At 43.5% G+C, this 20216-nt stretch overlaps 1 protein-coding gene across 1 annotated transcript in view; it reads left to right on the top strand.

Annotated features, from left to right (window-relative positions):
- The window catches only part of ARHGAP26 (Rho GTPase activating protein 26), a 334209-nt gene that overhangs the window by 266824 nt on the left and 47169 nt on the right, over positions 1-20216 (top strand). The window lies entirely within an intron of this gene.

Below are 20216 nucleotides of genomic sequence, written 5' to 3'. Positions count from 1 at the left end.
GCCACACAAGGGCTTTGGTCAGCTATTCCAGCCAGAACTTGCTGTCTGGCTCCATCCAACTTTGGGTTATTGTCTTCTGAACATTATTTAAACCTTTTGCCTAATCTTGGAGCTTGGCTGGTTTGTTGTGGGTTTTTTAACCATCATCATCGCAAAGTGGGGTTCATTATTCTTAACACACTGCTTCTTAGCCTTGATGATCTTTGATTTATTGTACTGCTGAGATGGCTTCGGTGGTAGCTATTGCCTGTGCTGGCTGCTGGGCATGAAAAGCGATTTCTTTGAGTTATACAAACAGTCAGGGACTGTAGTAGCTCAGTAGATCAGGAGCCAAATCTGTTCCACTCATTCATGTTGTCTCGGGTTCCCTTCCCCCTACTGTGTTGGGAATGTTCAGTGCTATGTCCATGTCTGCAAAGAAGAGCCCCCAGCAGCCCTTTGTGTCTTCATGTCCTCAAACCTCAGCAGGACAGTGACCTCTTAGCAGAGACTGTAAAAGATAAGACACCTTTTGCTTCATTTTTGGGCATTGAGCACCCATAGCAAAGACGGTTTGGGGGCTGCTTGTTTTATCCCCCATGGAAATTAGATCTGCTTTGCTAGAACCAGAAAGTTCTCCCTTGTGGTTTCATCCCACATTGCTTAGCATGCTTCTTCAGACCACCCCATAAATCTTGTCAACTAGAGCCTTTGCAGAAAGAATGTGAGGCCATGACCAGAACAGTTGGACTCTCAGGCTACAGTTACATAAGACTCAGGAAAAACAGAGTTGACTTTGCCTTTCTCTAGTGAAAATAGTTTGAGGTTCAGCCACAGACTGTCTTCAGGGCAGCTGTTGACTTGGTGAGACACCAGCATGCAGATGAGATACCGAGATGTCAACAACCTTTTCCTGCTCGTCTGCATGCTGCGCTTGCGTGATGGCACCTTGCCATTCTCTCTCTTTAAGATATTTGCAAATCTGGCCAGGTACGATGGCTCATGCCTGAAATTCCAGCACTTGGGAGGTTGAAGTAAGAGGATTGCTTGAGGCCAGGAGTTCAAGACCAGCCTGGGTAACATAGTAAGACCTCATATCCAAAAAAAAAAATATTCTTAATTTAAAAAAGGTATTTACAAATCTGCAAAATGGGTTCAAAAATTTTTGCCTTAGGAGACACTAAGGAATATTAAATGTTTGGGAGGAAAAATGATTCCAAAATGGACTTAAGAGGTTTTTAAAATGTAACTGCAGTGTAGGATGAAATCTTAAACTGAGAAAATCAGATCTCTTTTTAGTCGTTGGCAGCTTTAAATAGCACTGACGTTCAGGAAGTTTAATTACTTGCCTGTTGTTTGGTAGGTAGTGTGTTTGTTCACTAGAAGTGGACCAGTGCCTCAACTCAAAATAATTGAGTTTGTTCAGCTTATGGGCAGTAAGTCTCTTCTGGCTCTCCATGGCTGGGCTTGCTGTCGAGTCTGCCTGTCTCCAGGTGTGGCTTTCTCAGGCTCTCCTATACCTGCTTTCCTAGACATTAAGGAAATTCTGTTTCATTTTTGGGTTTTTTTTTCCTCCCTCCAGTCGGTTTAAATCTGTGCAGCATGAGCAAGGTTGGATTTCTACCCCAGGTTGCTTAACATCCCCTGATTCTGGCTAGCAAGTACCAACTAGTGGTCTTTAATCTTTATTTTTCAGTGACTTGTAGCTGTGGGCCCCTGAGTCACTGCTGAGTACAGTCTGTACAAAGAGGTTGCTTAAACAGCTAAGCAGAAAAGGAGGATTTATCTTTTAAACGGGTCCTGGAGGAGGAGACTTGGAATTTTTTACTTTTTAGGTGTCTAGATGTGATTTGTTTTTCATAACATACTGGGAATCACTCTACCCACTTCACAGGCATAAGCAGCTAAGTGGAAAAGGAGGATATGTCTTTTAAATGGGTTCTGGAGGAGGAGGCTTGGGATTTTTTATTTTTTAGGTGTTTAGATGTGATTTGTTTTTCATAACTTACTGAGAATCACACTACCCACTTCATACCAACCAGAGGGACTATTTCCTGCCTGGTGCAGATCTGGGGGGCTTTCCCAGGAAAGGGAGGGTGATGCCAGGAATAGTTCTACTGATTTGTCTCTAGAGGAGGATTGGAGATACAAGTGTGGGTGTGTTTCCAGCAAGACTGCTGTCCCTTCAGGCGAGGTAAGCCTCTGACTGATACCTGTGAGTCCTAAGGTCAGAGAGTATTGTTCTTGAGGTGGAAGCAGCGCCAATTCCAGCGTCGATGCCAGCCTCTGCCATGGCCCTGAGCGGGAGCCATCCCAAAGCCCCCGTCATCTCTGCAGACAGGCTTCCCACTGATTCTCAAACCCAGGGCAGTGAGGTGATGTTCCTGGACTCCTTCCGCCCTGGTGTTTCTTGCCTGTGACGTGCCTGGGTGGACCAAGGACAGAAGTTGGGCTGTCCTGGCAGATGGAAGGTGCAGCACCTTGCCCGAGTCAATCAACTCTGAGAGTCTGTCGGCACAGACACGCCACGGTGACCAGGCTCAGTTGCAACCGGCCAAGACCACGTGGGTCTCAACTGCAGTTCTAGACCCTTTTGCTCCCTCCATCGTTGTTTAGTTTGAAGTGAACAGAGATCCTTGAATGGGAACACTTAATGATGCAGATGAAAACGAGAGATAAAGCAGGGGTAGGAGGATTACCATCAGTTTGACTGTTACTTAGGCATAAGGTTTCCAGTCACCAGGAAATTATCTGTTCCTTTTATTTCACTTTTTTTTTCTCTGTTTTTCATAATGACTGGGATGATCATTATGACCATGTGGAAATCATAATGAAAGAAACATGTTTGTTACTCCTGGTACAATGGTACCTCCAATAATGCTTTTTCCTGTATCATTGGTAAATCTTCCCTAATTCTCCAAGGAGATCATGGCCCTCCTATTTATGTGAGTGTAGTGCTAAATCAGGCATCAAAATTAGAGATGCCAGCATACTACCCGTGCCAGAGCAAGGCTGTTAAATCTTTGGCAGATCCTCAGCCAGACTCCTGAAGGAGCCATCCCTCCTGAAGATCAAGGACAGTTTGTAAGCCAGGACAGAAGTCCAGCTAGTCTGGCTGGTCAGCAAGTCTGGCTGTACCTATTTTGTGCCTAGATCCATCATGCTAAGCTACCTGGGGTAAACCAGAAAAAGAAGATTTCTGCCTTCCCCAGGAGTTTACAGTCTAGCCAAGGAGGAAAGACAATGGCATATGGCAATGCTATGTGGGACTTATAGGTCCTAAGTGTGTTTAGAGTTCAGCAACTGTTAACTGAATATCTCATGAGCACACATACCAGCTCAGAGTAGGGAAAGGTGGGGTGGATAAAGTGTGTGTTGGGCATTAGGAAAGACTTAGTCGAAGAAGAGTATTCCAGGTAAGGGGGATGAGGGAGGCAGAGATGATCCAGGATGCCAGGATGGGTAAATTTCCCCTGCAGATATGTGTTAAGGGAGGGGGAGTTGTAGTTCCTCCCCTACCACTACCACCAAAAATAAATAAACAAATAAGTAAATAAATAAAGAGTGAATCAACCTTTAAAATCAGAAGTTTTCACATAAAATCCAGATTTTGTGCTGAAACAGCTGGATATCACAGGCAAAAAAAATGAATTTAAACACAGACCTTATACCTTTCACAAAAATTAACTCCAAATGGGTCATAGATCTAAATGTAAAATGCAGAACTATAAAACTTCTAGAAGATGACATGAGAGAAAATGACATGAGAGAAAACCTAGATGGCCTGGGGTATGTGAACACTGTTTAGATACAACACTAAAAGCCTAATCCATGAAAGAAAACTTAAGTTGGACTTCATTTAAAGTAAAATCTTCTGCTCTGCCAAAGACACTGTTAGGAGAATGAAAAGACAGGCCACACACTAGGAGAAAATATTTGCAAAATACGTATCTGATAAAGGAGCAGTATACAAAATATACAAAGAATTCTTAAAACGCAATAATAAGTAAGCAAACAACTCAATTAAAATATGGACAAGAAATCTGAAGAGACACCTCATCAAAGAAGATATACAGATGGCAAATAAGCATATGAAAAGATGCCCACATCATGTGTCATCAGGGCACTGCAAAGTAAAACAACGAGATACTACCACACACACCCATCAGAATAGCCCAAATCGCAGAATACTGACAACACCAAATGTTGGTGAGGATGTGGAGCAACAGGAACTGTCATTGCTGGTGGGAATACAAAATGGAACAGCCACGTTGTAAGATAGTTTGGTGGTTTCTTACAAAACTAATGTCATATAGTCCAGCAATCATGCACCTTGGCATTTACCCAAATGAGTTGAAATTTATGTCCACACAAAAACCTGTACACACATTTTTTAGTAGCTCTCTTCATAATTGCCAAGACTTGGAAGCAACCGAGATGCCCATCAATAGATGTGAATGGATAAAGAAACTGGTACATCCAGACAATGGAATATTATTTAGCGATAAAAATAAGAACTATGAACTATCCTGCCATGAAAAGACAAGTTGGAAACTTAAATGCATATTGCTAAGTGAAAGAGGCAGTCTGAAAAGATTATAATGCTATATGATACCAGTTATATGGCTTTCTGAAAAATGGAAAATTATGGAGTCAGTAAAAAGATCAGTGTTTTCTAGGGATTCAGGGGAAGGAGAGGAGGAATACATAGCTGGAGCACAGGGCATTTTTAGGGCAGGGAGACTATTCTGTATGGTACTGTAATGGTGGCTCCATAAGATTATGCACTTGTCAAAACCCATAAACCCATAGGACGCAAACAGTGAATCCCAGTGTAAACTGTGGTCTTGAGTTAATAATGTGTCAGTATTGGTTCATGAGCCATAACAAATGTACCACACTAATACACAATGTCAGTAATTGAGGACGCTTAGGGGTCAGGGGTATAGGAGGTATATGAAAACTTTGTTATTTTGTGTAAATTTTCTGTAAACCTAAAACTTCTCTAAAAGATAAAGTCTATTAATATATTTTTTAAAATCCAGACTTCCAGCTTCTTTTGCAAAGCTAGAAGATTTGGCTCCACTAAACCTATGTGTTACTTGGTAACAGGTCATGCTCCCCAGTCATCTTACTGCTGGTCTCCCGTACTCATCTGTGTCTTCTTCCTGTAGGCCGGTGGTAGATTGCAAATGGCCACAGAGTTCTTGCAGCCCTCCCATTAAGAGCTAGAATCTAGGCGGTCCTTCCGCCATTGACTGACTTTGGCTAGGAGAATGTGATAGAAGTAATACCATGTGACTTCCAAGCCCAGGCCACAGTACCTTACAAGCTTCCTCTCTCGTCCTCTTGGAACTCACCCACCATGTAAAGAAGCCCAGTCTAGCCTCTTTAAAGATGAAAGACTATTAGAGAAACCCGAGGTCTCAGCCAGAGGCGATACCCAGGCCACCAGTCAGTGGACTGCAGCCACATGAGTTAGTCCAAGCAAGACCAACAGAAAAGCTGCCCAATCAACCCACAGATTTGTGCTAAATATTGCATTGTGGTGGTTTTAAGCCACTGAGTTCAGGATGGTGTGATGTGGAATGAGAGTTAACTAACAGAAGGCCGTGAGTGTGTGGCCTCGGAGTCATGGGCAGCTGCCTTGGGATGGGGCTGAGCTGCCTGGGCGAGGTAGAAAGGTGTGGGAGGGTCTCACTGTAGCGCAGTACAGCACGGAGACTAGCCTCTCAATTTTCAGAATCTGCTTTGCAAGAAAATGACTCACAACCAAGATTCTAAGAAATTAAGGAACAAAATTTATAGCTCATGGATGAGGCAAACAAGAAAGATGGCTCAAACACTGGAATGGCAAGCAGGAAGCCCTAGATTCTGGTCGTGGCTCTGACGTGGCCTGCCTGATGATCCCAGCCCTCGGCTCTGAACGTGCCCACCTCCCCCACTCTCTCTGGGGGAGGAAACGGGGCTGACCCACCTCCAAGAAGGAGGGTGCTTATGAAGGGCTACAGAAATAAAAGTCATCTTCTCCTTCCACAATGAGCAATAGAGTTGGCTTTGTGTCAACTCCTTTCTGGGAGATAGTGATTTTTAAGGAGGAAGTAAACAAATGCTGAGAAAGAAGTCAGGGGACGTCCCACCAGGGACACAACATACTGCAGTAATTCCCCCAAATTAGAAACTACTAGGTGAATGCTGCTTCAGACTGCGGGGAATTGTTAAGATTGAAAGAAGGCTGGGAGGGCGGGGACGATGACCGCAATGACAGAACCCAACCTTGGAGTTCTCTCTGCCTAAGTGGTCCCCACCCCTAAAAAATAACTAACTGCTCGGTAGCCTCATAAATAAAACAAATTTTTCTCGTCCTTTCCTCTTAACACACACACACGCATTTCCAAGTTATTTCTGGTGGCCTAAGAGATGTGTGCATGCCAAACGCCCGCAGATTCTGCCAGAGTCAACCTTCCTCTCCCATCTTAGTGGCCAGAGAACAGTCCCTGGAATTCAAAGGGATAAACAAGACCTGCATCCAGGCAGAGTTGTTTCTCTGAAACATTTTTTGGCTCTTTCTGAGTTTGATTCAGCTGCTCTCTGATGAAATTTGGGGAAAACTGGCCTCGAGAGATGTCTCTAACATTGTACTTATCGTCTGCTTATTTGGTCAATATTCATTCCACAAATATCAATTGAACTACTGTGGGCCAGGCATTGTTCTGGGTGCTGAAAATACAATGACTGGAAAAAAAAAAATTCTGCTTTTATATTCTGCTGGAGACAGGGGTAAATCAGTGTCTAACACAGTATATCAGATGTTGAGAAATCCTATGGAGAAAACTAATGCAGAGTAAAGGAGACAGATTTGGAGGGGAAGGAGGGAAGTTACTACTACCTCAGTTTTCTCATCTGTAAAATAGGATGATCAATCCCCCTTGAAAATGTGGTGTGAAGATTAAGATCATCCTTTGTTATCTCATTCACATGTTTTAGTACCATGAATAGTAATTATTAATATTATTTTGGAGGGCTACCTCCATGATTATCCTTTCTCTCTATTCCCTCAGGCCTGGGATTTTTCCTGTGCAGAGAAATGTCCCAGGTTGTCCCACTCACCTTCCCCCACCAACTTCCTACCTTGACTCTGAGACTGGAGCTATATTTCAGTCCAGTATTTGAGTTACCAGCGAAGAGGAGGAACTTCTACTGTAGAGGCAGGTGCTGCCCCACCTTAAACCAAGACCAGCTGGGGTAGGCACGCCTCTTCCTGGAAAATTTGGAAACCTCCAAATCCCACGGGGTACCTGTTGAGTTATGTGCATAGCTGTTATTTATTGAGACCAAATGAATCACAAAATGAATAATATGCATTAGACAAGTGATAATTAATGGCATATTTTTTAATAAGTAATTTTACCATCCAAATGCTATTTTATGCCAAAGAGTTACACCCAAACAAGCAGCTTTTATTTTACTAGAATTGTCTCTATTTGTCCGTCTTTGGAATGTGGGGATTTGAAAGAGGAAGTTTTCCTCTGTGATTGGATCGGCGTCCTGTGGAGAAGAATCTCTCCTATTAGACTGAGGTTCTGTTTCTCACCACCTCCAAACAGAAAAGATCTCTTCAGACTGTTGTGCCTGAAAACTTGGTGGCATTCCCTGCCTTGGGAAATAACCTGAAACCATTTTCAAGAGGAATCGGTTGCCGTTTCTGTCTCCTCCTCTCCATGCCTTGGTGACTCCAGCATGACGGACGTGCCCAAGACCCTCCCCCGTCACCTCAGGCTCCGTGGCTGTGGGGGTCACAGCTCCTTCATGTAACCCTTCCACGGTCCCTTGTCGGTTTCAGAGTTCATTACTGGTGGGACGCGTTTTCTTTTCTTTCTGAGTGGCTTCATGTCAGCTCTTCCCTTGCCCTAGGCAAGATCGCACTGGCCAATCGGGCGCCCCGCTGGGCTTCCCTTGGTTGAGGGTGGAGATTCCTGCCTGGTAACCCATTCGATTTTTATTGGATAAATGTGTTTGGTTATTAGTGGGTCTTCATTTCTTTTAATATGAAAGTTGCGTCGTGGCCCGGCAGGATTTCTATCCCAAGCACCAGGGATCTGTCAGTGGCACTTGGATCTCTGTCGCCTGTCAGCATGGGGGTGTGGGTGAAGGCGGGGCGGGACACTGTTTGAATGCCTAGCCACGTCCCTGTTTCCAGCGGAGTGGAAATCACGTGGAAAAAGTGTTTGCCCTCACACATATTGTTCTTTTCCCCTTTAGGAGCTAAAATCATAGAAGAGGTCTATTTTTTTTTTTCTATAAACTTATCAATTTTGCTAAATAATCTAAAACATCTCCCAAAATTTGCCCTGACATACAGTATATGCTTACAGCCTCGGGTTTAGTTAAAAGTATGAATGAATGAATTTCATTCTGAATTTAGCTGCCCTCGAATGCCTTATGGCACTGTATTTTATCTGTGTGAGTAGGTGTTAGGCATTTTAAATCTCAAATTTTTGGTAGAACCTTTAAGAAAGGAAATAGACTTAAGATTTTGCATGGCTTTTCAGCACTATTATGCCTGTAAGGGACTTTGAAGGAACTCTAAAGTGCTGTTTTTTTGTGGGGTGGTTTTGGGGAGGGTGTTTGGTTTTTTGTTTTTTGGACTTAAGGTTAGATTTGGAATTGTTTTTCCCTGTCTGTATGTAACCTGGGGGATCTTATTGGTAGATTCAGATTCTAAATTGGGTAAATTAAAATTACATTAAAGTACTGCTTTTAAAATCCTTTTTAGTCAATTTGGAAAGCAGGTGCTTAGTTAGCTAGGAAAGCATTCCTAGTTGAAAGCCTTAGGATCTTGTTTTTAACTCTTTGTCTGCACTAGAGATCTCAAAAGCCACGTAGGATCTACCACAGGCTTCATTTGGTTTCTGTTTCACTGGTCTTCCAGGGCAGAGTCTTAGCTCAGCGCAATGGTTCTCAGAGTGTGATCCTGGGACCAGCATCATTGGCATCACCTGGGAGCTTGTTAGATAGACAAATCCTTGGGGCCCCAACCCCAGTCTACTGGATCAGCAACCTGTGTTTACCAGCCCCTGCAGGTGATTCTGATACATGCTAAAGTCTGAGGCCTATAGTGCAGAGTGTCAGAGAGCATTAGGCTGATGGACTTCCACTGGAATAGAATCAGGATTTACCATTGTTAAGCTCCCAGGGCCAAGCCTGTGTCGTCGCCAACGCTACTCTCTGATTGTCCGTGCAGTGATGACAGTAGTGGGGCTTAACAGAACTCTGCCCCTGGCCTTTGAGATCAGTCACAGCTTATGCGGCTGAGGAGGGATGAGTTTGCTCTTCAGAGGAACCCCGTTAGCTCACCAGTGCTGCCCTTTCAGAGTTGCTTTGCAAACACATGCCTGTTGTCACAAATCCAGAGAGAGTGGTGCATTAGTTAACTGGGCCAGCAGATATTTTTATTGAGCATCTACTATGTGTGTAACATGACAAGATCAAGATGCTGGTATTGACAGGAAACAGCTCCCAGGGCATGTAATAGTGCAAGTGATGGATCAGTGTCAACAAGGACAGAAGATTTTAAAACTTCTAAATTATCAGTTCCCAAACCGGTGCAGGAGAGGGCTGGTGGGAGGCAAGAGCTGAGTTGGACAAAGTTCAGCAGTTTCTTGACGAGAAGACTTCTGAGCCTCTAACATGTCCATTGTGAATCTCCCAAAGGGCATGTTATGCTGCATTTCCTAAATGTATTCGATCACAGAACATGCTTCCTGCAGTACTTCCCTTATGCCTCTGAAAACAGGACTCCACAATTTGGGAAATTATATTCCAAATCAATGCCCTGCGTTTGAAGGGGGAAAATGTATTTCTCATAATGGATGGTGTTATCATGGTGGAGATCCTTCCAGAAAACAGATTTCATTTACATATAAATATATGGTCATGAATAGCTATCTGAAGGCTGACGTGGCTTACGCATGTGTGAGCATCAGTAAGCTGTGCTGTGAGTAAAAGCCTGCGCGGCCTCACCGTGGACCTGCCAGTCTCAAGTCTTGGCTCTGCCGTTCCCTAACCGGGCAAACTTGGCCAAGTTACTTGTCCTCTCTGAGCTAAACCTCTTCTGTGAAATAATAATAATGACACCTTCCAGGTTGTTGTGAAGGTAGATGAGATAATGCCTTTATAACGCTTGGTAAATGGGGGTTCAGAGAAAGCAGTCAGTAAAAATCAGTTGCTACTGTCATTTTTTATTACCTCATTATTATTTGCTGTTAAACTGCCCCCCTACCGATAAACAAACTCCCAGTGTTGATGGGGGTTGAGTAAATGGACACTCAAGGTTTGTTTTCGTTCGTTTGGTCCTATTTATTTATTTGGTTCTGCTGTGATACACAGCAACCCAGATTTTTTTTAAAAAAAAAATGAGAAAATAACTTTTCAAATGAATTAAAATACCCAAAAGTGAAGTAACTACAAGTAATAAAATAGGTGAAATCAAAAGAAGCAGTCCTCTTACAGGGCGGGCGTGGAGCTGTCTGTGCAGAGTCAGCCTTAGGTGTTTACCCTACGGAGCCTTTGTCAAGCCACCTTCCCTATTGTTTCTCCTTTGGGTGGACCCAATTGGAACTGTACTAATTAGACTAGAAACTAATTGCAGTCTGGAGTCTTTAATAGGGAATAATTTAGCCTCAGGAATTCCTCTCCAGCCTATGACTCTTGTGTTAATTTGACTGTCATTATGGCAAAAAGGGAAACAATTTCTGGAAAAAAAAAAAATGTATTCTGAAATGTGGACCTTAGTCATTCACTGCATTTGCTCTGCTGGACTCTCTTCCAGTGTCTTTCAACTTCCCTCCCAAGGAAGCAGTGGGGTTCCCACCAAGACATTGCTTCCGTGTTCCTTTCCATATTCTTTACAGATTGAAGGCACACGGTGATGGGGCTCTTCTCTGGATGGTGTCAAAAATGCTCAGAAAAGGGATAAAATAGCTGCTTTGAGGCCTACCCTATTAGCGCTTACAGCCCTATGCGGGACAAGTCATGTCTTCAGAGAAAACCAAGATGATACTGTCCACAAAGAAAAAGGACGTTCATCCAAGGATGATGTGTTAAGACCCTAAGAAGAAACATCAGCACAATCAAACTAGCACAACTCGGGGAGCCTTTACTAATAAAAGGGTTGGTGTGAGGGAATCACAAGAGAGAGTACAGTCACCAGGGTTAGTAGCTGCTGCCCAGTCACCACTCTTAGGCCGAAGGGACGTGACAAGAAAGTGGTCCCAGAACCCAGAAGGGAGGGAGTTGGATGGAGTTGGGGCCTTGAAAAGAACAGTGACCTTTGCTCGAAGGACACAGCCAGGTGGAAGCAACCTCTCAGAAATGGAATAAATGCTTTGGCCCTCTCCTTCCTCTTGCTCATCTCTGGCCAGAGCTCCCCACTGGTGACCGTGACAGGGATCCAGAGGGTGCAGAAGCCCCATTGATGAGATCCATGCTGGTTAGCTCCCAGAGAAGAGAGCGGGGTGGAGACTGTGTCTGGAGAGGTAGGTGAATGCTATCCAGCACAGTTGTATATTCTGATGCTGTTTTTAAAAGCCGAAGAATGGAAACAGCAGGAATAACCATCGAGGCAGGACTGCCTAAATAAATGGTAGAGTGGAATGCTATCCAGCACAGCAGAGGAATGAGGCAGTTCTATCTGTGCTGATCTAGAGCAACCTTCAAAGACACCTTAAGGGGAAAAAGAGGTGCAGGACAGCGTGAAGCTATGGCTGTCAGCCCAGGCTGCACATTAGCATCATCTGGGGAGCCTAAAATGCCAACACCTGGGCCCCTTCCCTGGAGCCTCAGATTTAACTCATCTAGGGCAGGGTCTGAGTTTTGGTATGTTTCTTAAGCCTCACAAGTGATCTTGATATGCAGCTAGATTTGAAAAACGTCAGTGCACGTTATATGATACTACTATGGAGGAATCCTGGGGTGTACGCACATGTAGGTGTGTGTACATGTCTGTAATGTTTCTGGGAAGACACAGGAGAGTGAATCTGTGTGGTTGTCTCTGAAGGAGGAAGATAGGGCAGTGGTCTGTAGTGGAAGGAGCTCTGACTTTTCACTTCCACACTACCCTTTCATAGTGTTGGAATTTTTTATATGTACATTCATTGGTTGTTCAGCTTCAGAAACTCAGAAATAGATTTGCTTAGTTTTGAAATCATCATTCATTCATTCTCTTAAAACTGGTGAAGGATATGTTTGCGAGAAAGGATTCTTTTTTTTTTTTTATTAACCTTTTAAATTTTTTTATAACCTCGATAGCTAGGGATCTGAGTGAGATGTTGTTTGATTGAAGAATAAGGCCTGTACCAGGAAGGTGTTGCTCTGGGTGTGTTTTAAATGAAATTAAGGCCATTGAATCATGCCAAATGCTCTTCCTCTCCAGGCTGGCCTGTCCAGGGCTCAGATCATTTTAGTAAGTGGTAACTCTTGGCACAGCAAAGGAAATCTGTTATGGAGTTAATCGAGCTCTCTCTCAGTGTAGAGTGGATCCACTTAGACCCCTGCCTCTGGACTGTTTCAGATTCCTTATTAAAATCGGGAAGCCCTAACTTAAGAAACCAGAAAGTCAATTTTAACATTGAGTAGCTACCCATGAACTTCTCCCGCAACCCCCCAGCCAACATTGTGAAATTTAAGCAGTTCAATTATTTCGAGCTATATATAGTTCTTTCACCTGATCTTCATCTGTCATTCTCCATCTGCTCTCTACCCAATTTCCTTTAAAAGTTCCATTTTGAAGCAGAATATATAATGGAAAAACCTTAACTGCTGACCTTTATGGAGATACACTGGAGTTACTCAATAATAATTAGCAGTTGCCCTGGTAACGTCAGACTCACTGCTTAAATCACCTGTATTCGTCACCATCCCCTGCCTTTAGGACAGTGAGATCACCTGCTTTGTGCTAATGAAAACAGAGACATTTTAGCGTATCTTTTAGTAAACAGAGACATTTTATAATCCTTTTCAGCTTCTGTTGTAGGAGTGTAAGTGATATTGTTTGTGATTAGGCTCACTGAGAAGAGGTTTTTTGTTTTGTTTTTTAGTGACTAAAGCAGTGAGAATAGAATAGAAATCATCCTCGGTTTTTGGCAAATTGGGAAGCCCTGTTCAGTCAATTTTGTTCACTACTATACTCATAACCTTAAAAAATGTAAATAGATGAAACTTGCAGACGAGAATTTAAGGATAGTGGCAGCAGGGATAGAATGAGAGGATGAAATTGGCAAGCCTGTCATTTTATCAGACTTTACTGACAAAGATAATTAAAGCCCACTAACTCCAGACGTGAAGAACACTGCTTGAAAATTGACGAATTCAAAGCTGACGTACGAGAGAGATTTCTTGTCTTCAGATGGATTTGTTGGCTTCTACTCTGTCTCCGGGGAAGTCCGCATCCTCCTGTAGCATCCATACACTGTGCCTTACAGCCCGGACCTCGTGGGAGGACCTCCGTATAACCCTCTGCTTCCTCTGGAGGAGAAACAGACACCCTGCCTCCAGCCCCAAATACGCATACACATCCTCTTCCCCGTTTTTCTCTTGATCCTTCATGTGAAAGTGGAATTAAAGGAAATATGTCCTTAGTCATCCCATGGCAGCACTTACAACATGCAGTTGTCACAGCGAGAATAAACTGGCAGGCAATCAGGAGTCAAGAAGCAGAACCATGGGAACCCTGGGCATGCTAATCCAGTAGAGAGAAGATCCACATGCTAGTGGCTGACATGGCTGAGGTGACCACCCCAGATAGCAGCTAGGTGGCACTGGCCCGAGAGGAGGCTGCAAGCCTTTGATTATCAGCAAATGAACATCCACTGGTTGTTCTTGCTTTCTTCTCTACCCTTTAATCTCAGTGGAATGCAAACTTATTTTCATCTTTTGTTTCCCTTTGGAATATGGCTCCACCAGTTGAATACTTGCTGCTGTAGCTAAGCGTACTCTGGAGCACTCACCAACGTCAGCATCCAGAATCAGCCAGATTGGCTGACAGTCCCTTCCCAGTCAGTCAGCAAACACTTATTGGACACCTACTGTTTAAGACACTACTTCAGGAACTATGAAAAAGACTAAAATATACTCTCTCCGTTATCGCCCAGATGAGGGAGATCAGATCTGCGTACACGGGGAAGCATTGCTGCCCATATGAGACAGATTTTTAAGTAATAACTGAGCGGCCTGATCATTTACTTGAAAATATTTATGATTCAATGAAGTTTCTTTGCATTTGCGGGCAGGGTTTCCAGTAACCTCGCTAGTTTGTCTTCTAGATCTGCTTTGAAGTTTATACTTTCCTTGTCTGCCTTGGTCCTGCTTGCTGCGAGTCGGGGAGGAGGAGTTACAGCTTTATGACCCGACGTTTTTCTCCTGTTCGCTGGGAGGCGATTGTCAGGTGCTGGGATTAGAAGAGAAGAGTTGGTGTACTGTCCCAAATGTTTGCTCCCTTCATGGAAGTCTCTGGCTCCAACTTTTTAGATGCCCCAAAACTTAAAATTTGGACTGTAAGAATGATGTACAGAGAAAAAATATCAAAAGGAATGAAAAGCTGGAATTTGATCATTTGCATGCCAAGAAGAGATTTTCCCATTAAGACATATTTGTCCTTTTTTTCCTCTCAAACAACTAGCAGTTTACTAATATTTTTTGTGGCAAAAATCCCTAACGATTTCTTTAATAAAGCCCTGCACCAAATATCCTGTTAAATTAAAATTTTAATTCATACCTTGAAGGATTGTTTTCTGACCTGATAAGGAAAAAGAAAGTTTTGAGCATTAGTAGTTCTTTAAACCCTGAATCAGTGTCGCCAGGAAAAAATAAGTGAAGAGAGACTATGCCTCAACATGGGTTGGGGAAAGTTCTGCTATTAAATTTTCATGCAATACCCAAATTTCCTTATAGGGCTGAGGGATCTTTTTTCTGGTTCTTTGTCTATCAGGAAATTCCAAATTAAATCCCCTCCTCCTCATAAGCCAGTTCTGCCTTTACTTTCAGCAAGAATCAATTAGGTCACATGCCCACAAGCAAACACCCTGGTTCATCATTACAAAGAAAGGAACTCTTCTTTCTGTATTTTTCTTTGCATACATGGCTGATTTTTCCAAACTCTCCTTCCGTTTCCAGAAATGTCAGCTCCTGAAGTTTATTCTTTTCGATTGTATACCAGTTCCAGTAGCAATACAAAGGAAGCCTTAGTAAATCTGAGTTGAACTGGTATTTTGAATACAGCTAGCTCTGAACTGGAGCATAGAGAGCTCTGTTAGCCATAACCTGAATGCTCCCGTTGAAACTCAGAGCCAGCTTTCCGCTTTATCCGTCATTTTTAGTTACCTCGAACAAGTGAGTTCACGGTGTAACCCACTGGGCGCGTCACGCCTCAGGAAGAATTAGGTCTCTATATGCGAAAATGTTCGGTGGAAACCTAAGACCCTCATCTAGAATCTGAATACGTAAACAGTGCATCGGGCCCCCAGAACAGGGGGGCAATGTCATTTCAAGCAGAACCCTGTTTGTACACTGCCATAGCCAGTGCTTAGCTTTACTCCAGACTCATGTCGAAATACAAGAATTTGTAGTAAATATGAGAAAGAAAACACCGTCTCTGTTCAGTTGAGCTGACCTGTGTGTTTTGCCACGTGTGAAGATGGCCCCGTTTCTCTGGAGGGGAAATGATCCTTCCAAGACTGTTTCCCTACGCGTCCCTGTGGGGCTGGCCGGGCTCCACCCCGCAGTGTGAAACTGGAGTGTGCGTCTGTGCAAAGCTGAGGGAGAATCAGGACCCCACTCTGGTTTTGCTGAGCGGAACATACAGCTTGAGATTTCTGGAGGCTTGATGGAGAAGAGGGAGGAGAGATGAGGGTGTTGTCAATGGGGGAAGAGCTTGGGGGGAACAGAACTATCTAGAGGAAGTTTTATGGAGTTTCCCACGTGTAGTGTGCAGTGTGAATCTTCTTCCATGTCGCTTCGTGAAGTCTTCAGTAAAAATCACATCCTCATTATTCAGTCTGTCACAGTATCAAGAGCTCGGGCTCTGGGGACAGATTACTATATGAGTTCATATCCCAACTTTATTACTTGTTTTACAATAAACAGTTACTTGACCTCTGTAAGCCGCATCTGTTCAATAGAAATAATAATAGTATCTACTACATAGGGTTGTTGTGGGCATGGTGAATCATTCATGTAAAGTACTTAGCATGGCTTCTAGCTCATAATAAGTGTTCAATAAAAGTAACCTGCCATAATCATGGTCATAGTCGCTCTTTTAACAGTAGCTGAGGATTTGGAATGTCTTTGGAGGGTTATACTAAGGTGCTGAGTTCTGCTTCAGGATGGACACAGGGTGAGAAGGGAGGCCGCCTTCTGGGATGCAGTCACATCTGAGTTAAAGAATAACACACGCCCCTAATTGTGGATAAGGCAAGGTACAGAAGAACTTAAAAGTCATAAAAACCATAATAATGCAGAGGTCTGGATGAGGAGCAAGCTAGCCTTGGCACCCAGCAGCTCAGCTTGGGTCACAACTATATGACAGCCCAAGACACTAATTGATTTTTATAATCCTCACCACTCGGTAAAGTAAGTTACATTTGGTATATTCTGTTTTTGAGGATGGAAAAATGTGTGCCGTGTCTTAGAAAGGCTTCCCGTTGGTTATAATAAGAACAGGGATGCTTAAATAATTAAATTTGCTTTGTTAGCAGAGTTACTCGGTGGAAAACTTTGTTCCTCAGTGGTGTAGACTTGGCGCCACGATGCCTTGTGATCTCAAGACAGTAAGAGGGTGGGGAAGTGAGGGTGGGGAAGCACGTGACCAAGCAGACCAACCATCGTATTTTCATGAATGTTTGTCTGTTTGAACTGGAACTGGGTTAAAAGTCTACCTTGCCCTCTGGAATGGTCAGCAGCCATGCTCCCCACCATGTGGGGCAAGTCCAGCTGCTACTGTCCCAATGTACAAGGGGAAACAAGAAGCAGTGGGAGCATCGCTAGAGAGAGGGCTTCCTGCGCCCCTTTTTTCTTACTCTAGTTCAAGGAGTTTCAGTGGTCTGTGACCCTAACTGTGACTTTGGCTTTTTTATTCTCTTAATCATTCAACAGCTTTTACTGAATGTCTTCAGTATGTAAGCACATTATATTAAAGATGAGTTAGATTGGGATAGTTAGATGCCCTTAATAATGAGAGATAAAATAAGTATAAAATAACTGTAAAACAAGATTGAATGATCCAGGTGCTACAAGTTAAAGTGCTGCTGGAATTCCCAGACAGCAGAGAGAACTTCGACCTCGGATGGTCGAGGAAGGCTTTGTGATCAAATTGGCACACGAACTTGTATCTTAAAAAGTAGGTTGGATTTAGATAGAAGGGGAACAGAGGAGAAAGCCTGAGAGGCAGGAATATACAGGGAAAATCTGGGGAACTGCTCATAGTTAACTTTGAACATATGCTTTTCATCTGCAGTATTACAATTATTTTATTTCTTATGTCAATATGATTTTCACTTCTTTACGTGCTAAAGCTGGGGGAGCCGAGTGATGCTGTCTTCCCATCCCAGAATTCCGTTCTAGCTGGGTCCCGACGGAACATCTTCTGTCCATCTATCTTGTGTAATTGACTTGCCCGAGGTGTTCCCTACTTTCATCCCAGTTTTGCTTCACAGTCAAATAGACCTCACCATCTGGAGCTCTTCTTTATTTTCTTTAGCTCAAATTTTCTTCTGCAAGGGGCCTGTTTCCATTTCTAAGTGTCACACAAGGTCCTACAACATTCTGCTTCATCCTCTTTGCTTTGAGTTTTATATTCTAAAAAGCCAACAAAATGTGTTAGAAAATAAACTGTATTCCTCTTTTCTGTGTTACAACCCACGACCAAACACATCAGACAAATTCTGACACCTTCAGCTTTCAGCAAAGGCTGTTTACCTTGGAGCCGGTCTGTCTCTAAGAGACTAGCTCTGAGCTCCGAGAGGGGAGAGCAGCTCAGAGACAGTCGGGACAGGCCAGATTCACAGTGGGACTAGTAAGGAGGGAGTATAAATAGCGATCACATAGCCTTACAGAAAATTCCTGCTTATTTTTACTCCTCAGACAGAGTTGCTATGTTTAGCCTTCAGTTACTGTGCTAAACCTGCTTAAGCGCGTGTGGTGTTTATGTTCATTCAGGTGGGTGACATCCACTCTCTTTCTCAAATTGTAAGTGAACTATGGAAACTGCATGCCAGTCATTCAACTGTAGTCAGACACACTGTCACAGAGCACTATGCATCATTCACATTACTGTCAGGGCCTTTGCTTTCGAAATGTTTGCATTTCTCTCAATCCAGGGCCTTTCTGGGCTCTAATAAGAGCTGGCTATTCTTGTCCTCCCCACATGTTTCTGGAAACTTAGCGCTAGTATAAACTTCCCTAATGTGACTGTATTTTAAATGTACAGACAGTTATTATATTCAAAACCCTGTATGTCAACTTGAGCAAATTTACCAGTCAGGATTCTTGGTTGCAAGTAACAGAAAATCTAGCCCAACTAGCTTAGGCCAAAATAGAACTTACTGGTTTACAAATGTACTTGAGGAGCCCAGGAACATCCGTATTCAGACATGGCTGGATCCAGGGGCTCAGGTGTTGCCATTAGGACCAAGCTCTTGCCATCTCTCAGCTTAGCTTTCTTTTATGTTGATCCTCCTCTTAGATAAGCTCTTTCCTTTTGATTGTGAGATTGTTGCCATCAGCTAGACTTACTTTCTTTAAAAAGTCCAAGTCTAGGCCGGGCACAGTGGCTTATGCCTGTAATCCTAGCATCCTGGGAGGCTGAGGTGGGAGGATCACTTGAGGTCGGGAGTTTAAGACCAGCCTGAGCAAAAGGGAGCGAGACCCCATCTCTACTAAAAATAGAAAAAATTAGCCAGGCAACTAAAAATAGAAACAAAAAAGTAGCCGGGTGTGGGGGTGAGCACCTGTAGTCCCAGCAACTCGGGAGACTGAGGCAAGAGGATCATTTGAGCCCAGGAGTTTGAGGTTGCTGTGAGCTAGGCTGATGCCATGGGAACAGAGTGAGACTCTGTCTCAAAGAAAAAAAAAAAGTCCAAGTCTAGCCGAAAAGAAAGAGCCTCTGTTCCTCAACATTTTGAATGACAGGCTGGGTCTAATTCCTGTTGGTCCAAATTGAATTGCATCCCCATCCCTTAGCCATTCTCTGTGGTGCAGAGTGTATGATCCTCTGCTGGGCTAGACCTGAGTCACCTGTTCATTCTTGACTGGGTGGGAAAGGAAGATTGACACACAAAGCACATGGACCATGAGAATGGCGAAGGGGTGGTCCTCAGAGAAGAGACAGCCCCAAACCACTGACATCACTACACTGGGCTTTTCTCACTTGGACTTAGCAAAGAATTTGGTGACTTTATACTCCAGGATGCAAATTTGCACTGCTTGTTTCCTCTCTTACGTAGTCTCTGAAAATGTCCCTTTTTTGAGTTTAAATGATTGTTGCATAATTTATTTCTAGTTTACTGACTGGCTCCCTCAGAATAATATATTTTATAGTTTTTAAAAATGAAGAAAATGTCATCTTACTTAACCGTGGACACAGCTGATTCATTTAAAAAAAAAGCAAATTTCTGGGAAAGAGCTTCATTCTCAGTGCCCATTACAGATCGTTAAAGAACATATGGCAGGCGCCGGTGTGTTGGAGTTGGCCTCCAGTGGTTTTAATGGCAGTGTTGCAAGGAGTGCGTCTTAGAATTTGATTAACCAGAGGAAAAAGAATCTTAAAAGAACTGGCCCCTTCTCTTCCACGAGAACCATGAGCACACAAGAACAGTGTTATCTTCTGGTTCCGCAGCTCTGAGAACTCCTCAGACACAGGCTGCCGGGAGGGGGGGTGGCATATTCCGGTAGGTAGCCTGCCAGCAATGGCAGGGCAGCCAGCAGCCAGCTCACGAGCTGTGCGGAAGTCTCCAACTTGTGGTGACGTTGTCCAAAACCTGTGAGTGTGCATAAGAACTGATGCTTCTGCCAGGATCACACTGAGCTGCTGGAAAATTCCACCTTAGTTTTATCTTCCAGTGCCTGGTTCATATCCCTGAGAACAAATTTTGCTGTGAAAGATCGAAATCTTATGCCCATGAGATGGGATGACGATAGTGATAATGGTGGTGATGACGGTGATAACTCACATTCATTAAGCACCA

The sequence above is a fragment of the Propithecus coquereli genome, unplaced genomic scaffold, assembly GCF_000956105.1.
Source record: "Propithecus coquereli isolate 6110/MARCELLA unplaced genomic scaffold, Pcoq_1.0 Scaffold236, whole genome shotgun sequence".
Taxonomy (NCBI): Eukaryota; Metazoa; Chordata; class Mammalia; order Primates; family Indriidae; genus Propithecus; species Propithecus coquereli.
The sequence above is the reverse complement of the archived record's forward strand: the minus strand, read 5'-3'. Positions and strand labels throughout refer to the sequence as shown.